This window comes from Chelonia mydas, chromosome 7, assembly GCF_015237465.2.
Source record: "Chelonia mydas isolate rCheMyd1 chromosome 7, rCheMyd1.pri.v2, whole genome shotgun sequence".
Classification (NCBI taxonomy): Eukaryota; Metazoa; Chordata; order Testudines; family Cheloniidae; genus Chelonia; species Chelonia mydas.
In genome coordinates this window covers 10,342,631-10,369,120 of record NC_057853.1, presented here as the reverse complement: position 1 = coordinate 10,369,120, position 26,490 = coordinate 10,342,631, and the positions used below count along the sequence as shown (strand labels likewise).

Here is a 26,490-nt window from a genome sequence, read left to right as displayed (position 1 = left end):
CAGGACAGCACCAGTCAGCACTTCCCAAAGGAGTGAAGACGGGCCTGCCCAAGTGCACTGCAGAACTAGATATAGTGTTGCTGTGTTCCTTTTTCACGTAATAAAGCTTCCCGTGTTTCATACACAGACTCAGTGCTTTCAAGTGCGGAGGTGTTGCTTCTCAGCATGAAGATATTGTTAGATCAGAAGTACTGTAGGTTTAACACCATTCTCAATTTGCAGGCAAACGGATATAGTGTGCTGCCGGCTTACAACTAGAGGACTGTGCTACTATAAATTACAATCCAGCTGTATTCTCTTTCTTGGATTTGTAGCTGTACCTGAAGATTCTCACCTGTAAGAAAATGGCAGATACCTAAAGAAATTTGGCTGCATGGAAGAGGATCTGAACAATGCTGAAGATTGCACTTTATACATTTATTCATAAACATTACATTTTCTCCAAACACATGCACACCACTCAGGGTGATCACTTATGGTGAGTAAACAAACATGATCGACACACAAGTGCCCTGGGAAGAGCAAAGTCTTACTATTTGAATGTGAACACCTCACAATTCCAATTCAATGTGGAAGTAGTTTGGTCTTTATATAAGTGGATTATCCCAGCATGCAATGGACTCCAGGGGCTTGGAAAAAAGGAATAAATCCTGCCATGGTGCCCAGTGGACAGGGACACAGGGTCCCTCTTGAACACAGCCATGGACTAATGACCCCCCCACACACACACACACACACACACGAACCTCCCTTGCCAGTAAAGTATCTCTATGACTGGTTTCTCTAAAAGAAGTGATTATGAACTACAACTTGGGCCACATCTCCAGCAGGTGTAAATCAACGTAGCCCCATTAGCAGTCAATGAAGCCATGATGTTTTACACCAGCTGATGATCTGGACTCCTTTCCTTTTAATGTGTTGTGATTGGCTGATTGCACTGGGAAGGAATTAGCCTCATTTATAGTGCAAAACAAAGGCATCCTGCGGTAAGAGTCAAAATGTGAATGCCAGGCTAATGTCAGCCAAGGTTCAAAGGAAAGAAGTCGTCCCCCTTCTAACAATCATCTGTAAAGGAGAAATGAATTAAGGGAGCCACCCATTTAGCTTTCGCAAGCTCCTCGCACACTTTTTCTCCTTGCTGGCTTCCTTCGTCTCCTCTTGGGGAATCAGCCATGAGAAGCTGTCAGAAATTTTCTGGAAGGGACGCTGAGGAGCCAAATTACTGATTGTGGGGTCCGTGGTTACCTAGGACAGTGGTCTCCAAACTGGGGTGCAAGCACCCCAGGGGGTGTGCAAGATGATCCCAGGGGGTGCGCGGCATCCAGAGCGCCACCAGATGACACTCCACCATTTTTTCGGTGGCAGCTCTGCACGTCCACGGCTGGTGTTCCCCTCCAGGGGCCCGCCTGTGGTAAGTCTTCCGTTCTTCTTCCATTGGCGGCACGTCTGTGGCAGGTCTTCACCCTGGGGGTGCGAGGGCCAAAAAGTTTGGAGACCACTGGCCTAGGACAAGGCTCTATAACTTCTGTCTTATCAGGCACTGTGCAGGATTCATCCACGCCCTCCCAGTTATGGAACGTTTCAGTTACATAATCAAAACAAAAGTAGAAGACCAAGCTCTGCATACAAGAGCATATCTAGCAGGACTTGATGTAGAACTTCCACCTGTAACGGAACGGCGTGCTGGAATGACAACTGCATAGTGTGTCGGCGGGCAGCCAGATATCATAAGCCACGGTATACTGCACTGCTGTTAATAATGTGGAATCCTCAACCTAGCCTCTCCAAAGGAAATTGAAAACTTCAAGATTGGTTGGTTAGTTGTTTTCTCTGTTTTAAAAGCATAGACGTTTTATGCAAATTTGGAGAAAAACATGTCCATATTTGGTAAAACACGCTTGTGTTAAGTTGCAGTACACTACCACCCATTTGTAGTATCATTCCAGACTGTTATCAGCAAATAAATGGTATCACGTGTACACTGTTATACTCCTTCACTTCCTTAGCAAGGATCAGGAATAACAGGAGTGGAATGCTGACCAACTGAATGAAATAGGTCCTTATTTCTAGCTCATAGAGTTAGGGGTATGAGTTAAAAATTTGCTCCATTCATCTGTATAGAAGATTCCTTTGGGATTTCTTTGATCCACCTGGGCAGCTGGCCAAGACAATGACAATCCGTTCCTATCAGTATCTAGGTCTTAGCAACAGAAATTTTCAGGTGTTCTGCCAAACCACTTTACTTATGACAGGCAAAGCACTGCCATAAGCTGGAAAACCGTTCATAGCAACTAAAATGCATTCACTCAGTGTAGCTATCTTCTGTTTGATATTCGACCCTTCCTATGTCCCAATTGTTTTGAAATGGAACCAGTGCTAACTTCATCTTTAGTTTGAAGGAAGGCTCCATTCCTGAAGCCTCTACGCAGGCAAAAACGCCCATTGGCTCACAGGAACAGAGTACTTTGGTTCCTACAGTACAAATCTATGGTGAACCGTTAACATCTGTCTGGTTTTTACTAAAGAAGATAAGGAAGTGGTGCACAGAAATCAGCTGACCTCATCTGCACTCGGAGCCAAAGTTGTAGAAATTTACAAAGAGTGCAAATTGTATTATTGGGAAGAGGCACTTTTTTGACATTAAACTCTTCAAAGTGGGGACTGTCTCTTCTACTCTCTTAGGAAAGTGCCCAGAACAGGTGCTCCTGCAGGATAAATTAGAATAATTAGCAGCTGTTAACTTTGCATAAAGGAGACTGAAATCAAGCACACTGTGCTGGTTGAAGCACATCAAGCAATATACAGTGCATAAAACCACAATGTTTATTCTTTGTGAGCTAGTGAAAAGAGAGCATTAAGAGTTGAACTCGTAAACAAAAGAAGAAGATTTGTCTGATCAAGTGGATTTCTTTAGAAAAGGGGCTGGGTTTTGAGATGCCAGAGTGTATACACATATAGTAGATTTTTCAAGCTCTACAGCATCATATGTTTTTGGCATGATGGTGGGATCCAAGAAGTTGCATGGAGAAGCAGAGTTATGCTGCCAACTCACCTTGAGAACCAGACGAAGTAGTTCTCATTAAACTCAAGTATAAGTTGACAGCCTATAAAGGAAGAGATGAACTTGAGACAACGTACACAGGAAGAAGCCCAGACTAAGATTTATGTTTGTTCTTAAATTTTAGTTTAAAAAAGGGAAAATACAGACAAAGGAAAGGAAATGGGCAGTGGTGAATTTTGGACACTAACTTAACCATTGACTGACTGACTATAGGAGGAAACTTTCCCTATGCCCAGGTTCTTCCATAATTGTCTACTCTGATGTATCTTTCACCTTCTGAAGCACCTGGTATTGACCACTGCCACACAGAATATTACCCTAGACCGGTGGTTCCCAAACTTGTTCAGCCGCTTGTGCAGGGAAAGCCCCTGGCGAGCCGCGCTGGTTTGTTTACCTGCCACGTCCACAGGTTCAGCCGATCGCGGCTCCCAGTGGCCGCGGTTCGCTGCTTCAGGCCAATGGGAGCTGCTGGAAGCGGTGGCCAATACGTCCCTCGGCCCACGCTGCTTCCAGCAGCTCCCATTGGCCTGGAGCAGTGAACCGCGGCCGTTGGGAGCCGCAATCGGTTAAACCTGCGGATGCGGCAGGGAAACAAACCGGCGCGGCCCACCAGGGGCTTTCCCTGCACAAGTGGTGGAACAAGTTTGGGAACCACTGCCCTAGATGAACCACTAGAACAAAGGGGAGGTTCCCAAAATCACCACCAGAATGGTTCCCAATGTAGAGTTAATGAAGACAAAGTCTATGACTTAAAATGGAAATATCACCTGATCTAGCTCAAATAGATTCAGAGTAAATCACAAGTTTAAAATAATACAACAATACTAAGGAAAGATTCTGTAAATGAGAACCTGGTAACGAGTGAAATCTGCTGTGCATGTTTTTGGACTTGAGTATCACCTTTGTCTTTCTGTTCTTGTGGACCTGATTTGCCAGAAGCTGGGAATGGGCGACAAGGGATGGATCACTTGATGATCACCTGCTCTGTTCATTCCCTCTGAAGCATTGGTCACTGTCGGAAGACGGGATACTGGGCTGTATGGACCATTGGTCTGACCCAGTGTGGCCATTCTTATGTTCTTAGGTATTCCCCATCATCTTTCTTTTAAGGATTCAAGCCCCATTGACTTAAGTGAGATTTTTTCCCAAGTGGAGGGGGATGAAATATTTGTAGCAACATGTGTTTTTCTCTAAATCTATCTGTCTTTGAGTGCATAAGACAAACAACTTTATTAAACATAAGAATGTTTTTAATGCTGAAATTCTGCATAATTGTTTTTGCTATTTTGGTGACCAAAAACCTGGCATGAAATCTTCACCTCCTTTTCCCAAGTTCTGAGCTGGGTTGCTTGGTTGAGGTTTGTCCCATAATTCATGAGAGTTTAGTTCCAGCATTGCCAATTCTCGCAATTTTATTGCAAACCCCACAATATTTTTGCTGATTTTTCTTGATTCCAGCAGCTTGGGCTTTAAGAGATCGCAGGAGAATCTCAGCGTCATGAAACGAAATAACTTTCGCAACAGATTCAGGTTCAACTGAAGCAGTGTTTATTCTGAGAACACAACAAAGCACCTAACGGGTAAGGAGCCAGGCAGCCGTTGCATTGAGCAGATGCTTACCGGCACTCACTGAGGTCTTAAATAACTGGTATGGGCAGCCTCTGGCGGGCAACAACCAATTGGGGGTAAACAATACTAATTCAGTTCCAAGCCCTGCACAGGTTGCATGAGTTCTTACACTCAACTGCCATTTTTTTTAAAGTAAGTTTCTAGCCCTTGTAGTTGCGAGAAACGCGTGTAAATCTGATGCGAGTCCAGCCCAAAGGCTCAGAAACCAGAAGCCAAATTAAAAAATATTATTTAAAAAATATTCTCATGATTTTTTTTTTTTTAAAACCAGTGTTGTAATTCTTGGGGGAGTCCAGCTCACGGTGTTGAATGCTGGGGTTTGCCAATGCCATAGTTCCTAGGCTGTGCTGACCGCACATGCTGTGGCGTGTTGAAAGAAGCCATGTGGACTCTTCCTCTCAAGGGGAGTGGCTGTATATTATGTTCTTTCTCTGAGACACTCGGGGAAAAAGACCATCCGAGGCAGCAACAAGGAGATGCACTGTGCTTTTCTCTGTTGCAGTGCAAAGAGAGGCAGGGTGGCTTTCACAACCCCTGGCAGCCACCTAGGGCTTGAGGAGCATTGTGGGAGGAGAGGAGTCCATCCACTAACGGCGCCAGGGAAACAGCCCGCTGGTCCTTACCTGTATGAAGACAATGTCAGGTAAGGGTGTTTGGGGAGAACAGAGAAGTTGGAAATATCTTACTCAGGGTCTGCTTCTGTGGAGAGCTACTGTGTCGGGAAGGAAGACTGTGGGGCCTGGTGGGGTCCACTATAGGTTTCGGTGGATTCAGACTCTGCACCTCTTGAGGCTCCCCATTGCTAGGTTTAATATTGCTATGGTGAAGCTGGGGGTTGAATGTTTGCTTTGTTCCTCTTGTAGCCATAGTGTAGATGTTGCAAGGGTCTGTGATGCTCGGGCACACCATGGGAAGCAGGTTGGCTTGTCGTCTGCCACAATGGCCGAGCCACCACTGTGCTCTCAAACTTGCTCAGCTTATCCTGGCAGCTCAAGACTCCAATTTAAAGCCACGCCTCTTTGACTGGTTCCACCTGAGCCTGTTTGCGTCCCCATGGCTTGTAGTGAGAAGATGGGGAAGTGACGCTCACAGCAGCAGAATCAGTAACAAGGCCTGGGGAAAAACCTATTCATGATGATGCAGTAGGAAGTGATCAGATGTCCTGCAGCTGGGCTGTCCATCTGCCTCATTCAGTGCCAGCTTCTGGTTATCCAGTGCCAGGCCATGCTGAGTGACAGCCACCCCAAAGAGATGGAAAACCACTCTCTCCTTGGCCATTTCCTGATCTCATCTCAGATGGAAGACCAAGTGCTTTCCTGTTGTCACTGCTAAAGCCTCAGCATCTTTCTTTGGTCCGCCAACCTGGCAAGACCAGAGAGTGGGAGCACTTGTGGATACAGGACCTGGTAAGAATGCCTGTCTGACTTATGGAGGTAGGATCAAAGTGGCTGGCATAACATCCCTGACTACTTATGTCCTCACCTGATTCCATGCCTCTGACTCTGTCCTTCCCTGTCTTCTCTCCACAAGTTACCATCAACAACAGTGTCTGCTGTGGCAGTCCCAGATGAAATGTCCATGACTGAAAAGTCCAAACTGGGATTGTAGTTTGCAGGAGTTACTACAGGGGGAAAATGTGGGTCTTCAAAACTTTGTGACATTTGGAGGATGCAGAAACCACACCAAACAGATTGGATTGGCAGAATGAGGGGAGAAGCTGGAAAAAAAAAATGTTTTCACCCTCCCTGAGCCCAGTGGTTAGAGCTGATGCACAGAGGAGGGAGCGTTCTCCTGGCACCTGTCAAGGAGGAAGAGTTGCTGTGAGGAAGCTCTGCTTTTCCAAGCCAGGGAGAGGCAGGGAGGTTCACTTTTGCTTTTAGCAGATCAAGGGAAGTTTTGCTCCCACAACCCTCCCACTATCTCCAATTTACGCCTGCCTGTGCCTGCAAGACTGGGCTAAAAGGACTTTCCTGACTCCTAAACAGTCTTAACAACCCAGTCCAACAAATCACATGCATGAAAGGTACAAAGTGTACAATCAACAACACAGTTACTGGCAAAATGGCATGCGGGAAGTGTTTATGTCTGCATATTTATGAAGCTACTTGTCTCGCCTGCAGGCACGTTTCTCTGGCACTGGAGTTTGAGTCTTTTTTTGTTTTTTGTTTTTACTTTGAAGTTTGTGTGTTCAGTGGCATTGCCACTATCCTAGGAAAAACCAGCAGTGATGCCAAAAAGGAGAGGCTGGTGGAACATTCCTTGAAGTCAGGTATAGGCAGATCTTGGGAGGCGATTACAAGTTTTGGTGTGTCTGCTGCAGTGCTTTCCCTCTCTCTGAGATTGTGGGATTTTGAAAGTGGTGACCGAGCTGGGATTCCACTTTGCTTTTAAAGAGATTCTCGGGAAAACCAGACGGATCACTCGGGGGTAGGTCTCGACTGCATGTGGCAGTGCGCCTCCCAGCCAGGGCCCACGGATTTGGGCTGGAGGGGCGCACGCTTACACGCTAAAAACAGCTGTGTAGACGTTGCTTTGATGTTGCATGCTAAAAATAGCTGTGTTTCACCTTGGGCTGGAGCTCAGGCTCTCAAGTCTGGGAAAGGGGGGGATAAGGGGAGTCGGGCTTGAGAGCCTGAGCTCCTACCCATACCTATGCAGCTATTTTTAGCACGCTAACGCGAGCCCTGCCAATACCAGTCTGCCGAGCCAGGCTGTAAGGCTCACTCATCAATGCAGTGTAGACATACCCATGGTCTCACAGATACTGAAGGTTCTGCTGAATCTATTGTGAAAACATTAAACACGGCCACCCAGTGAAAGTGGAGGAGAAAGCATAAACTACTGAACAGTAGTAACCAAAATAATAATAATCTAAATCCTTGGGAGTGCTGGAAAGTAAGCTCTGAGTGAAACCTGTGGGGGTGTGGGCGTGCCGGGCCATTTTTAGAAGGTGTCAATCGCCTAGAGACAAGTTGGAAAACTCTTTGTTCACTACGTTTGATTCTCCTGTACAATTAGCAAGCTTGCGTTTGGCTTTCTGCGGTGCGGTAGGCTGGCAATGATGCTGCAGGTGTGATGAAAGTACTGTGCTTTCCAAACATGGCTATATGCTGTCTGCTGTGCCCTTTGGAGATAGGGATCAGGTTTCACTTAAATGCAAGTGATCGCAGAAGTGTTTGTGCATCTGGCCCAATGCGTACTTGTGTTCTACAAGGTCTAACCAAGAAACCACTCCAGACATAAATTAATGACATCTGAGGGTTGGTGGCACAGTGCCCATTTGTACCTGAAGTGAATTTGGCCCAGACTTTTCCAGTCGTAGGGTAGACCCTGAAGTGCGTTAGCCAGAGAGTTACTTTGTGTGGAGATAAACAGCCGAGAGATTCTTGGATGTGAAAACATGGGGTTAAGCCATCTTTCACTGGAAAGCCAACTGTGAGGTAATAGGCCTCTTGAAAGTCTAGGTTTAGCCTTGCTGAGATTCTACCACATTGTTCTCTCACTGGGGAGGTTTTGAGGCTGCACAAGGTTGGCAGGGGACAGAACGGTCAAATCATGGAAAGCCAGAGGATTTGTGGCTCTAGCCATGGCCAGACTCTCAAGGAAATTACAAAAGTTGGCCAAGCTGGTATAATATTCTTTGTTGTTTCTGTAGGCCGAGCTGTAGATGCACCGAGAGAGAGCAGCATGGGACGCTGCTGCCAGTGATGTGTGTGGGGTAGTAGCAAGGATCACGAGAGATTCCTCTGCCTGCAGCGATATGGGAGGGGGGGTGTCATAGGAGGGGGTTAAAGACACCTCCAGTACCTACACTCAGAGCTGCTTTGTCCTTTATCCTCCGTTTGTTCATTAATCTGCCCCCTATCCCCTTCCTGCCTTCCTTCCTCCCCCAGCCCTTTCAGGGAGCCTGCAAACTGTTGTGATAACTGGGCCTACAAATTTCCTCTAATTCTGAGCTTAACTTTGAAATGTGAGTGACAGTTCGTAAAATGTCTCAATAACCTACAAGAAGAATTGTTGATGGGAAAACATGGGCACCGACTCCATGGGTGCTCTGGGGCTGGACCATCCATGGAAAAAAATAGCGGGTACTCAGCACCCACCGGCAGCCCTGCCGATCAACTCCTCCCCCTCCCTGCCAGCGCCTCCCACCTGCTGCGGTCAGCTGTTCACTGGCATTCAGGAGGTGCTGGGGGGGAGGGCAAGGAGCAGGAGCAGGAAGAGGCGGGGGAGGGGGCAGGGTGAAGTGGGGGGCGGGGCCTGAGGTGGAACGGGGTCAAGCACCCCCTGGGAACTGGGGAAGTCAGCACCTCTGTGGGAAAAGGTACAAAAGAGAAACTGCCTGAATTAATCCAAGCAAACAGACCTACTGATATACACCAAGAACTGTTTACATCTGGTAAACAAGAAAAGTGTGGGGCTGGAAATCAATTAACAAAATTGGCATGTCAGAGATGGACCTAACTGGTGGACAAAGTAATGAGGGGATGGGCAATTCCACTCACCACTCCCTTTTGGGGTCCTTAAAAGAAAAGATTTTTTGGGGGGAAATTAAGAAGCTGTTTGACCAACCACTACTGGTTTGGAGATGGGTAAACCAAAAGACGCAAGCTTTATCATCATGGCTGACTCTGTCTCCTGGACCCCATCGTTGGGCCTTTGTAGTCCTGATCCTGAGAGATGTCCTGGCCAGGCCAGGGAGAGCGACCCAGATGACACAGCCACCTCCACTGGCTTTGGCTAAATCTTGAACACCACCTGAGATGGGAGACTTTGGTTCTGCTGTCAACTCTTCCCCTGCCCCCCTTTGTGTTCTTTTCCTTCCCCACCATATTTCTTCTCTTCCCTATTCCTCTTCTTGTGCCGTCTGTGTAATAAAACGTGGCTCAGCCAGCCCAGACTATATTTAGCAACACTTCTGGGAGCCTGTGACCAAAGAGGCAGATAAAAGCAATGCCCTAAATAGCCCCATGCTGGTACAAGTTTGCCAGGTTTCGGTGTGGCTAATAAGACCATGTGCCATGTGTATGTTTTTCCAGCAGTGAGGTTGCAAATGAGAGGCAACACCAGAGTTGCATTTTCTCCCTTTCCTGTTCTTTACTCTCTCTGCGCATGTTTGTCTTGTTTTGTCTTTTAGGAAACACGAATGAACTTTAACCAACAACAGCAGCTCCAGCCCATTTCACCTACCTTGTTCTCTTTTCCCCAAAAAGGACAGTTCTTACCAAGAGTGTCAAATCAGGGATTTCCTTCTAAAAACTCTCTCCAGCTAAAGGGTAAGGGAACAAGGAAAATCGTAAAAATGAAACACTTATTTAATACTTATTTAATTTCAAATGCTTTAACTCTTTCCCTCTCTTTTTCTGTACCTTTTAATAAAAGGTTAAAAGTTGTTTAATGGTGTGTTTGCCATGGTACTCAGCAGGCGGAGATCGCTGTATACCAACCCCCGAGCCTATGTAATGTTGGACAGTGATAAGGTCATGTTAGCACCTTTGACTCTTTGGGACCATTTATTCCATTGACATTAATACAACAGAACCCTGGGGATTCTCTAGGCTTTCTACCAGGGCTTGGCTCAGCTCAGCCATGACTCCCAGGGCTTCTAGGCTCCTGGCCTGTTGGGAGTCCTCTGAGCCACAGCTGAGTTGGAAGTCTCAGAGCTTGGGCTCCCAGGGTCAATTTCCCTTCGAATTTTTTTAAATAAAATGTTTTGATGATTTCTAAATGATTTTTTTATTCCCCTCTGCAGGAAATGTTGAGAAGTCTACTTTTTTGTTGTGTGTCTGAACAAAATTGGTTCAGATTTTCTGTGTTTCCTGCAGAATGAAAATTGTGACTTTCAACAAGCTCTCACCATGAGAGTAGAATGAGGGGGGATTTGATTGCTGCTTTTAACTATCTGAAAGGTGGATCCAAAGAGGATGGATCTAGACTATTCTCAGTGATAGCAGATGACAGGACAAGTTGCAGTGGGGGAGATTTAGGTTGGATATTAGGAAAAACTTTTTCACTAGGAGGGTGGTGAAACACTGGAATGCATTACCTAGGGAGGTGGTGGAATCCCCTTCCTTAGAAGTTTTTAAGGTCAGGCTTGACAAAGCCCTGGCTGGGATGATTTAGTTGGGGATTGGTCCTTCTCTGGGCAGGGGGTTGGACTAGATGACCTCCAGAGGTCCCTTCCAACTCTGATATTCTATGATTCTATGAACTGCTGCTATGGCATTGCACCAATTATTAGCTCAAGCTGGCCTCTGTCCAACACATTATGTTCATTTACTTAGATAGCACTATAGTTTATAATCTTCTTTTGAGTATGAACAATGGCAGCACAACCTATTGGTATTTCTTAATTGATAGTATTTGTGGTTTTGATGTATTTCTCTATTTTTCTTTTGTTGAGTTATGTATTATCTAAAGCTGGTCAAAATTTCTCAGCTAGAGTGACCAGATGTCCTGATTTTATAGGGACAGTCCCAATATTTGGGGCTTTTTCTTATATGGGCTCTATTACTCCCCACCCCCTGTCCCAATTTTTCACGCTTGCTATCTGGTCACCCTATTCTCAGCAGATTTTTAAATGAAAAATTGCCTATTTTATTTTTGGGAATCAAATTTTTGCTTCTTTCAAAATATGCCTTTATTTAGATGAAAGGCTGATTTGGGGTTTTTTTGGAACAAAAAGTGGAAATTCACACAAAAATTTATGGGGAGGGGGGGAAAGAGAATTTCAATTTCTTCCAAAATATTTTGGTGGAAAATGCTCATCGTATTCCAACTACATCTAGTATGACCTAAAACAATGTTTCCCCCATTGATCTAATGTCATGCTAATATAGGTTGCATTTTGGTTGATTGCATATGGAGACGCTTAGTTTGATGATTAGAGAGTAGCCACAGGACATTTTGGGCTCCAGGTCTGTCAATACAGATTCTCAGCTCATTGGTGACCCCTGATGGTGCTGAGGTTCTATAAAGCCAGCTTAATCAGCTGTCTGCGGATTTCTTTGAATTCCTCTTCCCATTTCTCCTCCCACTCAGCCCTGGGAAAGGGAGCTGTAATGGCATCACCTTTGTGAACCAGTGATCACCAGTTGTTGGAATGACTCCTTGGGGTTGTGAGCAGCCAAGTGCAACTTAGACAAGGTCTGAGTCTCTTCTACTGTGTGCGAGAAGCTGAACTATCCCCTACTCAGCTCTAGGCCAAGCCACTTTTATCCCCTCTCACTCTTCTACCAACTTCTATGCCAAGCATGGCTCACTCAGACCAGAGAATCCAGCCGTTGATCTTTCCTTTCCACCATGACAGTCAACTTGTCACAACAGACCAGACTGTCACAATTACATACAGCGGCTATAGTGGCCATTTAACTGTCTCTTTTTGCATGACTAATTATTATTAGGGCTTGTTGTTTTTTTTAAGATGGTCTTGGTTTGTTAGTCTGTATGTCTTTCACCAATTGAAAATAGGAGTTCATCAACTCAAAGATGGTACAGATTTGAGACCAATTAGGTCATCTGCTCTACCCTTGCGTGATCGGGGTTTACTTCCATCATCTATTAGACAAGGAGTTAAGAGCCAGTGTGATTGACTGATTGCTTCCTGGCTTCACCATGGTAGGGTTGCCAATTTTGGTTGGATGTATTCCTGGAGGTTTCATGCATGACATAAACTTTAATTAAATATTAATCTTTAATTCCTGAAGACTCCAAGACAATCCTGGAGGGTTGGCAATCCCAGGCAGGGGTGGGGAGCAGAGCTGGGTAAGGATCATTATGCACCTGGGCGCTATAAGGAAGCTGAGGGGACTCAGTAGGGGGAGACTGCAGGGATGAGGGTGGGGTGGAAGAGCGGTTAGTTCAGCAGAGAAAGGAGGGCTGGGAGGATCTAGGGAGAAAACAGATGTCTGAGATCCAAAGGGAGGTTGTGTTCAGCACAAGCTGTGGGGAAGCAATGCAAAGGGGATTGGAGGTAGATAGTAGCCCAGGGAAACAGCACCCCATAAGCAGAAGCAGACCTAGATGCTTATATAGGGTGCCTGGGTTGGAACCCAGAGTAGAGGCTAGGTCTGGGTTCCTCCATCAGCTCTAAGGCAGGGCCATGCAAACCCAGTGGAAGGAATATTGAGTCCAGGGTGAGGGTGGAGCTGAAGGTTCTTTTGGGTTGGGATATTTTGTAAGCTTTCAAGCTAGACCATTTTGTTACCCTGGAAGGGGACTGAACTTTATGTGACTTGGCTGGAGGGCCGTGCCTCAGAAGACCTAGTGGGAGGCAGAAGGCCTGCCAGAGGCACTGGAGGCAAGGATGCCTTGCAACATTGCACCCTGCCACAAGGGAGAGCTATTATGTGTGGTAAGCATGCTGCCTTATACCCTGTCAGTGCAGGATTGTTCCCCACAGTGTATTGCCTGATCTTGTTTTAAATGCTCCAAGCAGTGTGGCTTCCTTCTCTTCCTTTGGGAGACTATTCCATAATCTAACAGATCTTCCACTCTCTGGTCACTTCTGCTTTTCGTTATTATGAAAAATGTACGTAGCATAGAGCTGGTTAGAAATTGTATTCTTCTGGCAAATTTTGATGAAAACGAAGGCTTTTGTTTAAAAATTTTTTTTTTCAGTCAAAACCCCAAACTGAACAGTTTTGGGGTTTTCAGGGTTTTTTTTTTTAAATGAAAAGTCAAAATTTTCTGCAGAAATCAGCTACTTCCAGAAAAAAACCCTTCTGTTTAGTTGAAAATTCAATTTTCTGTTGAAAAACAGTTACACGATGATTGATGAACATAGGGTCTGATACCACAAAAGGATGCCCATGGTTGGACCTTTGGGGTTAGTGGGATTCCTGAAGAGTATAAGTCTCTGCCTGGATCTCTTTGTAAGATCATGACCAGAGAGAAGACATTCTGTGACCTAAAGAGCTAGATGGTGTAGTCCGGTGTATATAGGACACCAGACTGAGATTCTGAGCTCTGCCACTGAATGGTGGGTGTCCTTGGGCAAATCACATCACTGCTCTGTGCCTCACTTTCCCTGTCTGTAACACTGCTGTGGTTGGGTCAACTATGGTTCCTGACTGACAGCTCCCTTGGAAAATGAGAGCTGGCAAAGGATTGCCAGTGGGGCCCCTGACGGGAATTCAGCCCACGGACTTCAGTCTGAAATAGTCAAAATAGTTTGGCCTCTAGGTTATGCTGCAAAGCCTGTTCCTTTGACGTTTGACTCTGTTCCCATTAAAACAAATGGAAAGGGAGTGTATGGGGAGTTAGATTGGGAGCGGGGTGAGACGAATGGCTGAGCTGTGGAGGGTTTGTGTGGAGCTGTGACTCTTGGTTCCGTGGACCAGTTTCTTTTGTGCAGAGAAAATGCCATTGCTTTGCTACAGCTCCTACTGCTTGTCTTCATCGGTGTGTGTTTATAATTATCTATCAAGATGCCTCAAGGCTGAGAAAGGTGATGTTGATATGCTGAAATCAAATTAAGTAAATTTGTTTCTTAGCTTGCAAAATGATAAATTAATTTATCTATTTAATCTGAAACTTCCCCACAGTTGCATCACATTTGCTGTCATCATCTGCACAACTTTGGCTTAAATCTGACAGTTTTCCACTAAAATGCACATTAGGTTGCCAGGGTCCCTGGTCATGTGAAGTTATCCATTTAGAAGGAGGACACAAGATTATCCTACTTAGCTCTTTTGGACGGTCGGATATCAGCCTGCAAATGCTGGCAATGGGCCAGTAAGGAAGTTGCATATCACAATTCATACTGGTGGCACAGAAAAGAAGATTAGTGCACTAACAGGGGAGGCTGCTCTTCTGAAAGGAGGCTTTAAATGATTTTTCAAGAACCACCACAATATTATGGTTTTTACATAAATAATAATTAATTACATGTAAATCAGATTTCCCCCCACTCCCGTCCATTAGTACCATCTTTGCTAAGCTTTTTGTCTTGTTTTTGTCCATTCACTTTGACTAGCTGAATGGCAGCAGACATAATTTGCAATGCTAACGTCAGATATAGGTCAAAATGGACAAGGAGAACACAGTCCAGGGTCCCACAATGCTCGAACGACCAATTCTGTGCAGGGCTGGCAGCAAAGTGGGATTTGACCTGTTCGCTGCCAGAGGGTTAGAACCACCAGGAACATGATTTTCTTCTCTCTCTTCTCCCGATCTCCAAGATCTGTTCCCTTCTCCCCCATCCCTCTTCTTCCTGGCAGTTATTCACCAATAACCAATATGTGTTGTTCCAGTGGTGACGCAGGGGTTGCTCTATTCACAGACATGTAACTGTAGTGAAAGCTTTAATGGTTGATCCAGGACCATAGGGTTAAAAAAAAAATTGCTATAATAATGCAAGACTTTAGACCCGATAATATCACAGGGTGCTGTGCAAGTTTGAGATCAAGAAGGACAAAAAAATGGAAAAAAGGCAGATAGCATCTTTAAATTACCATGTTGCCATCACAATTAAGCTTATGGCAAGTGTAGTTAATTAAGAGAATGGCAGGGTGGATTGTGAAGAGGCCATCAAATTTAATTTGTACCTGTGATCTAATCAGAATTTGAAACTCCACTAGGTATCCAGAGGTAGTTCACTGAGTGTTGCAGGATAATGGCTTTGAACTGCCCTATAAATGCCACAGTAATGCAAGATATTTGTTTTAATCTTTGTCCAGTTATAATATTCACTGCCAAGGAGGAGGCGAGAGACTAATGTCATGTTTAATAAGTATTCAAGGGTCAAGTGTGCAGCAGTCCTGCCACTTAGTGTCGGGATGGGCACTCATTTCAGTCAGTCTTCGCAGGTGCCTCAATACATCTAGGGATGATCCCAAACTAACTGAAGTCAAGAGCGAGACCCCTATTGACTTCAGTGGGCTTTGGATCAGGCCCTCTCTTTACACTGTGCATGCCCAGGGACTTAACACAGATGTTACCATTGTCATCCCCGTACTAACATTTACATAATCTCTCTTGCATGGTCTTTACCATGCTGGTAACATGATACTTATCTTCACCGCTGGGTTTGTAAGGACCCCCTCTGGACCAGCGTGGTACACAGAAAAGTCTGAGGAGGAGATGGAGTACTGTTTGAATAGCTGACTCTTGGCCAAAAGCAGTACTGCTGTTTTAGGGTTTCCTTCGCTTAAGGAAGTTGTGATTGAAGTTTACTTGATCAGGATAGACACTGAGAAGCATTAAAGGAGTCATATTAAAGCATAAGTTCTAGTTAAGGTGAAAAGGAAGACAGAAAAAAGCAGAGGGCTGAGAATTTAACCTTAGAGGACTCTTTACAGAAAGGATGTTTGTTGCAGAAGTGGTGCTGTCATCAGAGACGGAAAATCAATTTAATAAGTAGGAGTGGAGCCACAAAAATGGAGAACCAGACAAAATTGCATGGCTATAGTGCTGGTGTGGAAAGATACAATGGCCCATAGTCTCCAAAGCTGAAATCTTGGCCCATGGAAGTCTATAGCAAACCTCCCGTTGGCTTCCAGTGGGGCCAGGATTTCATCTTAAGCCAGCATTAAGGTCTCCTATGCCAGAAGATGACTGTTGCAAAATATCTACATTAATGCAACACCACAATTAAGCATTTAACCATGAGAAAGTCAGAAACTGAAGTGAATCTCATTGCAAAGTGAACTTGGCCATATTACTAAATATTTATTATTTGGAAGAGTTTAATACTGCAATGAGAAACTGAAAGTTTTTATGTTAACAAAAGCTGTATTTAATACATTTCCTTCACACTTTTAAAAAGAGAAAAGGGTGGTGGGGTTTAACCTTTTCACTCCTATCCACAACACCATGGAGTCACATAACTGTTTTGTGTAACTCCATAAATTTTAAACAAGATACTGTATTTCAGGGTTACAATGCCCTTCCCTCTCTTCTTTCCCCTGCCCAGCTAGGAAAAATTAAAAATGACTGAAATGATTTGGCCCCATTTTCCAGAAGAATTCACCTTTTAAAGATAACTTTTTTTAGTAAAGTACAAACCCGTGAAATGGGCTCAAATGGAATTTAAAATGCAGCTATTCTGTTTTGCTATTACAAAGGCTATAATAAATCAGGTTAATAAATATACATCAAATAATTTTAGGCTAGGTGGACAGCAGCCTGTCACAGAGTAACATGTAGCCAGGCTCATAACCTTGTACTGTCGCCGATTAATTCCTGGCCTAGCTTTGAAAAGAATCAGGCTTTAAGGCCTGAAAACCCAATGGTGAAATTATTAATAAGCTAAAGAAGAGGTGACAGGTGTTACTAAAATTCTGCTGCAGCAGAATAATGATGGGAGACTGCTGGTGGCCTCCTATGCTTCCAAGCAAAGGGAGCCTCAAGGATAAAAGACCTGAATAGCACCTTAGCAGGGGAAATACCATCCGCACCAGCATTTGTCCTCTTGACCTTCAGCCAGCTGCAAGAGGTGGACCTTATGCTGCCCTCCAGGAGACTAAGCCTCACATGGACTATAACTGGAGGGAAATAATAAACACAGTATATCATCACTGTCAAGGCTTGTGTTGCATTACTTGTTTCAACAGCTGTGCTTCCATAATATGAATAATTATTGTTCCTTCACTTACATATATGCTTTTGTGCTATTCCTCTGGCCCAGAAGTATGATGATTATGGGTACCTGACATTCCCTACGGAGTGCTGAACTTTAACACGGCTGGCCATGACCTAGCATGGTCAACCACGGTGGGAAGAAACAGGGCTTAGGATATGACATGGTTGATAGGAGATTCATTTTTTTTTTAATACGAGGACAATGATTGCTTTATGAGAGGAACTGCACACAAACATTCACGGGGTTATCAAGGAGGAACTGACCTGGGCGTGCGATAGCTTGTAGAATGTAACAGTATGTCTTTGGACACAAAGGCCTTCCCTTCCTTTGAACATATACCCTAGTCTCAAACAAAGCCAGGAGTTCGAGATCCTAAAAAATGTGTCTGAGGAACTGCTGTGATGAACTCCCTTGAGAGGAGAGTAAAAAACTTAACTTTTTTTTTAAAGTTCATATTTGGCCTCCTACTTGTAGAAAAATATGTTGAGAACAGTTTTCTTGTAGTCTGTCTTCTCCCTGAAATCTTTCCCTTTTCACTCCTAAAACAATCCCTTGCTCCCTGCAATATTTATTTCCTATCCTACATTTGTCTTCTCTCCATCCCAGTTTGCTCAATAAGATGGCTCATATTAGCATTTTACACATGTTCAATACTGCAAGAGGACCCGACTTGTGGTTTTCCAAATGAATTGGTCATAGACTTACTACAAGATTGGATGTCTTGTGGTGTTTGCCACTCCACGGACAGTACACCATGTACTTATATTCAGGAAGCAATATATCAGGAATTGAGACTGATATTAATTTCAATGAAGATGCATTGAAAAACCTCCATCAAAATGGGACAGATTAATACTCTGACCCAATTCAATAGCTATTATTCCCCTTTGCCCGCCAGGAAGAGAAAATACCTATTGTTTGGCAACCAAGAACAACTGAAAGTGTGCAAGTTATCTAAGGCCAGTTTTGGTTAGACTTTAAGTCAATGGGACCACTCTATGAGTAATGGAATATCAGTGTGAGCAAGGGTATGAGAATCTAGTCCTTACAATCTGCTAGGATGCCCTTAGGAATCCAGGGCTAAATTCCATTCTCACTACCAGTGCAACACTGACTTCAGTGGAGTTACTCTGGATTTACACCAATGTAATGGAAAGTAGAATTTAGGCTACTACATGTACCTGCCTAACTGCATTTCCATGATGCTGTAAATGAAAACTGGCCTCCAGCATGGTTCCCCTTGTAAACACCATCTAATGGCAGAACAGAGAGACAATTTGTGTTCCTCACTCCTCTGCTAAATCTCTTCTCTCCCCTCAGCTAGCAGTCCCACAGGTTGCAAGGAGAGTGCAGGGGGCTAATATTCAGCTGCAGTTAGTATATGCTGGTTAATTGGAGCCTGATTGGGCCAGGTGCTAAGCATTTCCCATTAACTTTGTTGTGAAGTGAGGCTGCTCAATAGCTTTCAGGATCAGGCCTTCAATGCAGACAAGGGGATAGACTTTAAAAAGTGCTCCGCTCCCACTGAGAACAATGGGCTAGACAGAATCTGAAAACAAGGGCAGATGCTGGGTCCTCTGCGCCTCTGAAAAACGTGGCCCAGGATTTTTACGTACACGTTAGTTTTGTCAGCAGCTTTCTTGTGAGGGAAGGACATAAACCACAACTTAATTTTTAAAATGATCTCGCTTTGGCTACACCTCTCATTGATGACAACTATATTTTCTTGTCAGACAAGCCAGCTTGAGATCCTGGCGAAGTGACAATATGTCCCCACCCCAACCTGCTTCCCCATATTAAAATGAATATTGCCCCCACTGAAGTCAATCGGGATGTTGCCAATGGCTTTATTGGGGACAGGATCGGGCCCTTACTGTGGGTCTTTATGCCTTTGTAAAACTTATCACTACTTGGATCATAAAGCTGAGCCTTCACATCCCAAAATTAGCTGGGCCAAAGAAATGTTTGGCCTTATTTACCTTCTCTAATAAACACAGCCTGACAGGCAAGATTGCATCTTCTGTCTTTTTGAACAGTATCTATTGTCATAAGGATCTGACTTTCTTCACATTCTTTTGTTTTGTCTTTAGAATTGGAGAGATTGCCAACATCAAGCTTTCTTTGCAGCAGAAATCTTCTTGTGAATTAATGGACATGATTACTCATAGGTTCTCTAATTATGCCTCCTTAGAATGGTGGCATGATTAATTTAAACAACCACAAAATATAAGACAAGCTGCAAAACCAACAAATTTCAGCTTGGAAAAGAGGAGACTAAGGGGGGATATGATAGAGATATATAAAATCATGAGTGGTGTGGAGAAAGTGAATAAGGAAAAGTTATTTACTTGTTCCCATAATATAAGAACTAGGGACCACCAAATGAAATTAATGGGCAGCAGGTTTAAAACAAATAAAAAGAAGTCCTTCTTCACACCGTGCACAGTCAATCTGTGGAACTCCTTGCCTGAGGAGGTTGTGAAGGCTAGGACTATAACAGGGTTTAAAAGAGAACTGGACAAATTCATGGAGGTTAAGTCCATTAATGGCTATTAGCCAGGATAGGTAAGGAATGGTGTCCCTAGCCTCTGTTTGTCAGAGGGTGGAGATGGATGGCAGGAAGAGATCACTTGAGCATTACCTGTTAGGTTCACTCCCTCTGGGACACCTGGCATTGGTCAATGTCGGTAGACAGGATACTGGGCTGGATGGACCTTTGGTCTGAGCCGGTATGGCCGTTCTTATGTTCATTTGTCAATGTGCTTTTTTTTTTTTTTTGAGGTACCATATTGCAATTCTTTTCATACTCTCTAGACAGAGACAATAATATCATGGTGTCCATTTGTGCTTTCTGTCTAAGTAAAAAGCAAGGAAGCCTTAACTTATTTCCTGTTCATTTCTCATTGTGTACAACATAGCCTTGTTGATGTATTCTGTATATCCTCATAAACCAGTGACTAAAATGGAAAGGATTTGAAGAGGCATTGCTCATGGGATGCTGGAGGTGTGGCACTGTAGCAGCTTGGAAAACACTCTGGCTTTAAAACAGTAACACCTATAATTACAGATGCATCATCACCTCCATATTTTTTTTCTTTTTTACTAACAAGCTGTAGTCATAGCGTGTGTACACCCTTACCAAAATCTGCCAAGCATTTGCTCCTGGGATAATGATGGTGGTGGTGGGAATATCAAACATCTTTTTCTCCAGGCACTTGTAAAACAATACAGCAGTAAACAATTCAAGTGCAATTAGCAGCCTGCCTTGGTGGAGGGGGAGGGAAAAGTCCCACTGCTCTTATTGTCTATGGAATTAATCACGTTTTATAGAGTTAATATACTGATTTAAAATTTGCATAGTCAAAAACAAGAGCCAAGAAGTTTACAATAAACAAAGTTTATTCTGGGTTTAAATGTATAACATAAATACCTCTAAAGCACTTCAGTAAGAGAAAAAATAGCTTCTATCAATGTGCAAGCTATCATCTAAGAATTGCACTATATATTTTCTCCTGCTGTAGTTTCCTATCAGAAAACAATGAAGTAAAATAGAAAAAAGGTGAAAAAGACTCTAATTATATTTAAAAAATGTAACCTGCCTCTTCCAATCACATACATCTATAACATATTCCACGGTATGTCAAGTGGGTGGGGTAGATTGTGAAGGTTAGTATTTTGTTGCTGCTTTTTGATAATTGAGTCTATTCAGTAATACAATGACATAATGAAATTATGTACTTACTCTCTTTGAAGATTACTCTTAAAGTACAGCTAAACCATCTTTGTCTTTGCAAATATTTATTTGCAATGATTTTCCTCTTAATTATTTAAAATATAATGAATTAGGCATAAGTACTTTGCCATTAGTGTAATTTAAAGTGTAATTGCACATCAGAAGCATCTTCGGAATATGCTTCTACAGTATTTACTTTTCTGCCAAAAGGTGGCGTCCTACTACCATGCCCTTTCTTGTGTGTGAAAATCTTCCTGCTTTAATTTGCCAAGAAGAAACTTCCACTTGATTACTGATCAAGAAATTAAAATGTGCTCTATATGAATGCAACGTGACAGTGTTGAAAATGAACAATATGGTAAGAAGCAGTTAAGTTCCCCACTAACATATAGTACATGGACATGCAGATTTTCACCACTTCAGCTGACTAGACACTGAAATATACAAAATCATATAGAGCAACATTGAAAATAAGCTCCCCCCTCTTTAGTGAGAACCTTGTTTCTGAAAGTCAAATATGAGGTGAGTGCAATTACCAAAAAGCAAAGGAATGGAAAAAATGAGATTATTAACAGTTCCCACTTAGTTGAAAGGAAATAGTTTCTGCTAACCAAGTATGTTGTTGCTCAATAATTCCTAGAATCAAATTGCCATCTAAATTGTTCCTTACAGAATGCTGCAGAATTGCTGTCACACTATTACACTGGATGTTTCTGGGTCCTCAGCACCTCTGAAATCACCAGGCCACTGATTTAGATACCTAAATATAAATGTAGAAGTCTAGCTTTAAGCACCTTCTTTTATAAATCTGGCTATTATCTTTATTTCTGAAAGGGTGTGATGCTTCAATACATCACTTATTGTAGATATGCTCACGGGGCAAGCTGAACATTTTAGAGTGGAAAGGTAAAATGTTCATCTTCAATCTACGCAGCTGATCTCTGCTGGGCGTGCTATATGCAGCCCTCTCAAACATCAGACACCAGTGGGCATTCTTCACACAGAATAAGATAGACTGTGTGGGGGGGTTAGCAGGAAAAATTCTACATTTATAATTTTAACTAGGGGGACTGCTACCACCACTCAGTGGGTAGGGCCTGTCAGTTCCTCCATTTCAAATTACGGCGAAATCCTGACCCTGTTGAAGTCACTGGCAAAACTGCAATTTATTACAATGGGACCAGCATTTCATGCTTGGAGTTTGTTAATCTCTTGTCCTCTTTGCAGTGTCATATGCTAGGTCAGACACACAACAGTTGGTTGTATAGGAGTAACTATCACTGAACTGAACAGCAGTAGTCCTAAGAGTCCAACTAAACTCCACAAAGGAAATGCCACTCAGATATAGAATAAATATGGCAAAATTACAGTTCTAGGTTTTAACTCCCTTCATTTATGGCAGTGTGGTTCATACCACATAAGCGAAATGGTACTTGGGCATGATACTATTAAGTATTAGTAACACTTGGAACAATAGAGAGAGTTAAAAAATTCAGTTTTTTTTAACTTAATACATTTTTACTCTGAAGCTGCTGAAGTGATGAGTTTTACTATTATCAGTTAGATGGACACTGAGGATCCAATCCTGCAGTCATTCCTCAGTCAAAACACCTACCAAGATCAATGGGAATTTTGTTCTAAACATGGAATGCAGGCTGAGGGTCCTGCTGCTAAGGCAAGATCCTGTAAGGTCTGAAGTCATGCACCAATGGGCCTTCTCATGTGAGTATGGGCATCTCATGTAACGCTTCGTAGGAGTGGGCTCTTGGTTTACTAATGGCCTACTTTCCTCTGCCTGGCACTGGTAAAAATATTTATTGGTTATTTTATACATATTATTTATTAACAATTTAGCTGTGCAAGTAAGTCATTATATTAAGCACTGTAGCGAGGGAGTGCTTTCACCATAGGACTGGGGGGTCAGGAATTCTGGATTCTATTTCCAGCTTTACCACTGACTCATTGTGTGATTTTAAGCTGTTAATGTGGCCTCTCTGTGCCTCGCATACCTATCTATAAAACAGGGTAATTTTCCCCTACCTTACAGGGATGTTGGGAGGCTCAATTATTTTTTGCAAAGTGCTTTGAGAGCCTCATAAAAGGCCCTGAATTATAATTGATAGCGCAAAATTATTACTTTTCAAACTGGTTATAAATTTGATTTTTTTTTTTTAAAGAAAGGCCTGGATCCTGTTATGGGTTAAAGTGTTTAAAAAACACAGAGGTTTGTGAGCAGGAAGACTGCAACCTAACTGTTCCAAACTGGCTTCACGAAAGAAATGCCAACATACTATTAACTAGCCACTACTGCTATGGCCTTGGTAATATAACTCTTCAGTGGTACCCATCCTATTCCCCACACCCTTTTTATTTTTCCTTTCTTAAGGAGGGGAGTTAATTTAGTGCTAAGAGTTTAGAAATAATGCAGCATTTATTCAGCATCCCTTGCCTCCTTTATTGGATTTCTCACAGGCGATTTAACTTCAAGCCTGGTTGCAACACACTAACAAATCTCATCCCTTTCCCCCCCCCCCCCCACCCCGAGCACGGGATGTAAACTACCCGCAGCAGTTTCCTCCTGACCGGTATCTCTGCAACAGCAGGTAACTTGTGTTAAACAACGCATCGCCCCAGACTCCGAGCCTGTTCCTAGAAGGAGCAGCGAAGGGGGGTGGGAAAAAAACAAAACAAAAGAAGCGACTCGCGATTGTAAGGCACTTTCTCCCAGCGGCGCCTTGCCCGGACTCACCCCAGCCCCAGCGCGCGTGTAAGCGAGCTCCGTGCCCGGTGGAAGGCGAGACTCGCTCGCGGCACACGCCCGTTTCCTTGCACACTGGGGCTTGTCCTTCTGCTGAACTTTCACCTCCCGAACTCGCCTGCTTTCATTGGATCGGGTGCCGAAAAAACCGAGAGAGGGGAGAAGCCGCTCGCTTCAGCGCTGCCTCCGAAGCGCTCGCACGCTCGCTGCCCGGCGCTGGCTCCAGACGGTCTCTCCCCGGCCCGCACCGGCTCTCCTCGCCTCGGGACGGGAACGAGCCCGGCCAACAGTTGTCTCGCCCCGCTCGCTAGCCCCCACCTTGGCCCCAGCTCGGTTGCTTCCCCGTCTCCCCCCTTTAGCCGAGCGGCTCTGCCCTGCACCCCCCCCCGCCAAAGCCCTGTGCCCCGGTTCTCCCCCCTCTCTCCTGGCTGCGCTGCGCCCCCCGGCTCCTCTCCCTCTTTTGCAACTGCGAGCGCTCCCCGCGTGCGTGTGTGTGCGCGCGTGTGTGTGTGTGTGTGTTTTTTTTTCTTTGCACCGAGCCTTGTTGTTTACCCAGCAGGTGGATGTGACGTCAGAGACTCATAACAGCAAAAAATAACAACATCTCCCTCCGCGGGGGTGTTCTTTCTCCCCCCCCCCACCCCCCCGCAGCGCTTTGCCTCCTTCTTCTTCCTCCCTGTCGCCAAACTCCAGAGTGGCCGCGCAAGGCGCCTGGAGCCGAGCCCGGGAGCGGCGGGGGGCTGGGAGCCGCGAGCCGGGCCGGCCCTGCCAGGCGCTGGGCTCCCCGGGAAGCTAGTCCCGAGCGGAGGGCTCTATTGTTATTGATTGTGCGGCTGTTGCACGCTGTGCCTGCTGCCCAGGCTCGGCGCATGGGGCTTGCCCGGCTAGAGTGCAGGGAGGGACGGGCAGGCAGACTCACCCGCGCTGGGGGGAGCCCGTAGTGGGCACCGACAGGCCGTCTCCAGCGGGTGAGTTTGGCTTTTCGGCTTTCCCCCTCCACTTTTCAGGCGCCTTCTTGTTTGTTTCACTTTTCTCCCTGCCTCCCCCACCCCAGCCCCCTAACTCCTTCCACCATCCCGCCCTCTCTCCCTCCCCCCTCCACGTGCCCCCCTCCCCCTGCCTGCTGGCGGGGGATGCGCGCTGGCCGCCGGTCTGTTTGCATAAATCAGAGCCGATGCAGTAGGAGAGGCGGCGGCTCCTTCACCTCTGGGGCTGGCCGCTGGAGCAGCCCCACCAGCCAGCCCCCCCCGCCGGCGCAGCGCCGGGGCAAGTTGGAGGGGGCTCCGCTGGGGGGAGCGCGGCGGGCAGGGGACGGGGGCAGAGAAGGGAGCTGGTGCGCGGGGAGGACACGCCGCTCCCCTGGCGCTGGAGGGAGCGGGGGGTGGAGGGAGACCAACTTCCCCCCCCCCACCCCTTTCTGCTCTGACTTTTTGGAAACTTTTTATCCATCATCTTCCCCCCGCCCCGTGAACTACTTCAGCGCACGGGCCCTGGGCGCACACGCCCCTCCGCGCACGCAGGGGCTGGGCTGGGCTCGCCTGCCGCTCGCGCCGGCGGTGCGCTCCCGCGGAGTGGCGCCCCGGGGAGCAGCGCGCGGGCTCCCCTGGGGACCCAGCCAGACGCGGGGGCGGGGGGGGGCGCGAAGGAGGTCCCGCTCGGTTCTCCCCAACACCCCCCAGCCCGCGCGCACGCCGGGGGCTGGCCGCGGCGCTGAGCGTCCCCGGGATCGGGCTCGGCTCTTCCCCGCCAGGCGGCGGGCACGATCCCTGCCCCGCGGTGGGGGAGCTGGGGGGCTCTGGCTGGAGGGGCGCCCGGGCGGCGCAGTTGCAGGCAGGGTGCGGAGAAGCGGGCGCAGCGGGGACCGTGATCTCCCTCACTACCCCTGCTACTCCCCCCCCACCCCCCCGGCTAATGAGAGAGCAAGTCCTGCCTCTCGCCCCTCCGCATCCAGGGCCACCTGTTGCCGCTTCCCCAGCACTCAGCCCAGAGGACTCTGCGCCGGAATTGCCGTGTACCCCCGCCAGTGTAACACACGCACACACACACACAGCATTGTCGCCAGCCTGCCCACCCCCCTCCCCCCCCCCCCCTTTTTCGGAGATGAAGTGTTTGAATAAACATTTGCAGCTCTAGACCCAACCCTGCCACTTGCCCCGTGGCGCAACTCTTGCAAGCGCAGATCCCCGTTGAATGGTGATGAAGGGAGATTTTTAGATCCTGTTACTACCACGAAGTCCTTAGATCTAGTTCCTGATCCCGTTTCTTGCAAGTGTGTCAAGGCTCCTCGTCTCTCCCCCCGCACCCCAAACACAGCACATCTCTTCCCCCTTCCCCTCCCCCTTACCAAACCTGCCTTCTGGAGACTTGTTGAAAGAACCCCTGGTTTCTTCTCGACCGTAGAGCCCAAAGTTTTGCCTGCCGGAGCAGCACCACCCTTTGCTGAGGAGCTGTGTACTGGCGATCATTCGCTCAGAGCCTTTCTCACTGCTATCTCCCGGTAAGTATAGGAAAGTCGGCGGAGGCTTTTACATATAAGGATATAAAGGACACCCCCACCCCACCCCGCCACACACACTTCCCCACTCCAAAAGCAAACTCCCAAATAAAGAGAAACCAGGGGAACATCTATCCTAAAAGGTACAGATCAGCTTACAAAAGCTACAGGCTGAAAAGTTTTTCAGGTCAGTGAAACCGAAGGGGGGAAAGTACATGCTGCAGGTTGTATT

General features: G+C 45.7%; 1 protein-coding gene and 1 long non-coding RNA gene across 36 annotated transcripts in view; one reads left to right on the top strand and one right to left on the bottom strand.

Annotated features, from left to right (window-relative positions):
* Positions 1 to 398: 398 nt before the first annotated feature.
* Positions 399 to 26,237, bottom strand: LOC122466599. Of its 2 annotated transcripts, none has more exons than XR_006292238.1 (3): positions 26,109 to 26,237; positions 2,560 to 2,705; positions 399 to 1,464 (listed from the first exon to the last, which is right to left on the bottom strand). It is a non-coding gene; the product is annotated as an uncharacterized LOC122466599 (long non-coding RNA). The 2 variants fall into 2 exon arrangements; XR_006292237.1 differs by lacking the exon at positions 26,109 to 26,237 and adding an exon at positions 24,684 to 24,782.
* The window catches only part of FOXP1 (forkhead box P1), a 499,998-nt gene continuing 493,511 nt past the window's right edge, over positions 20,004 to 26,490 (top strand). For 24 of the 34 annotated variants that reach the window (XM_043551474.1, XM_043551463.1, XM_043551452.1 and 21 more), the window contains exons 1-2: positions 24,697 to 24,732; positions 26,165 to 26,261. The gene's annotated coding sequence lies outside the window, so the exon portion shown is untranslated. Of the gene's footprint in view, positions 24,733 to 26,164; positions 26,262 to 26,490 lie in introns of all 34 variants that reach the window. The other 10 variants (XM_043551448.1, XM_043551444.1, XM_043551437.1 and 7 more) reach the window with 4 other exon arrangements.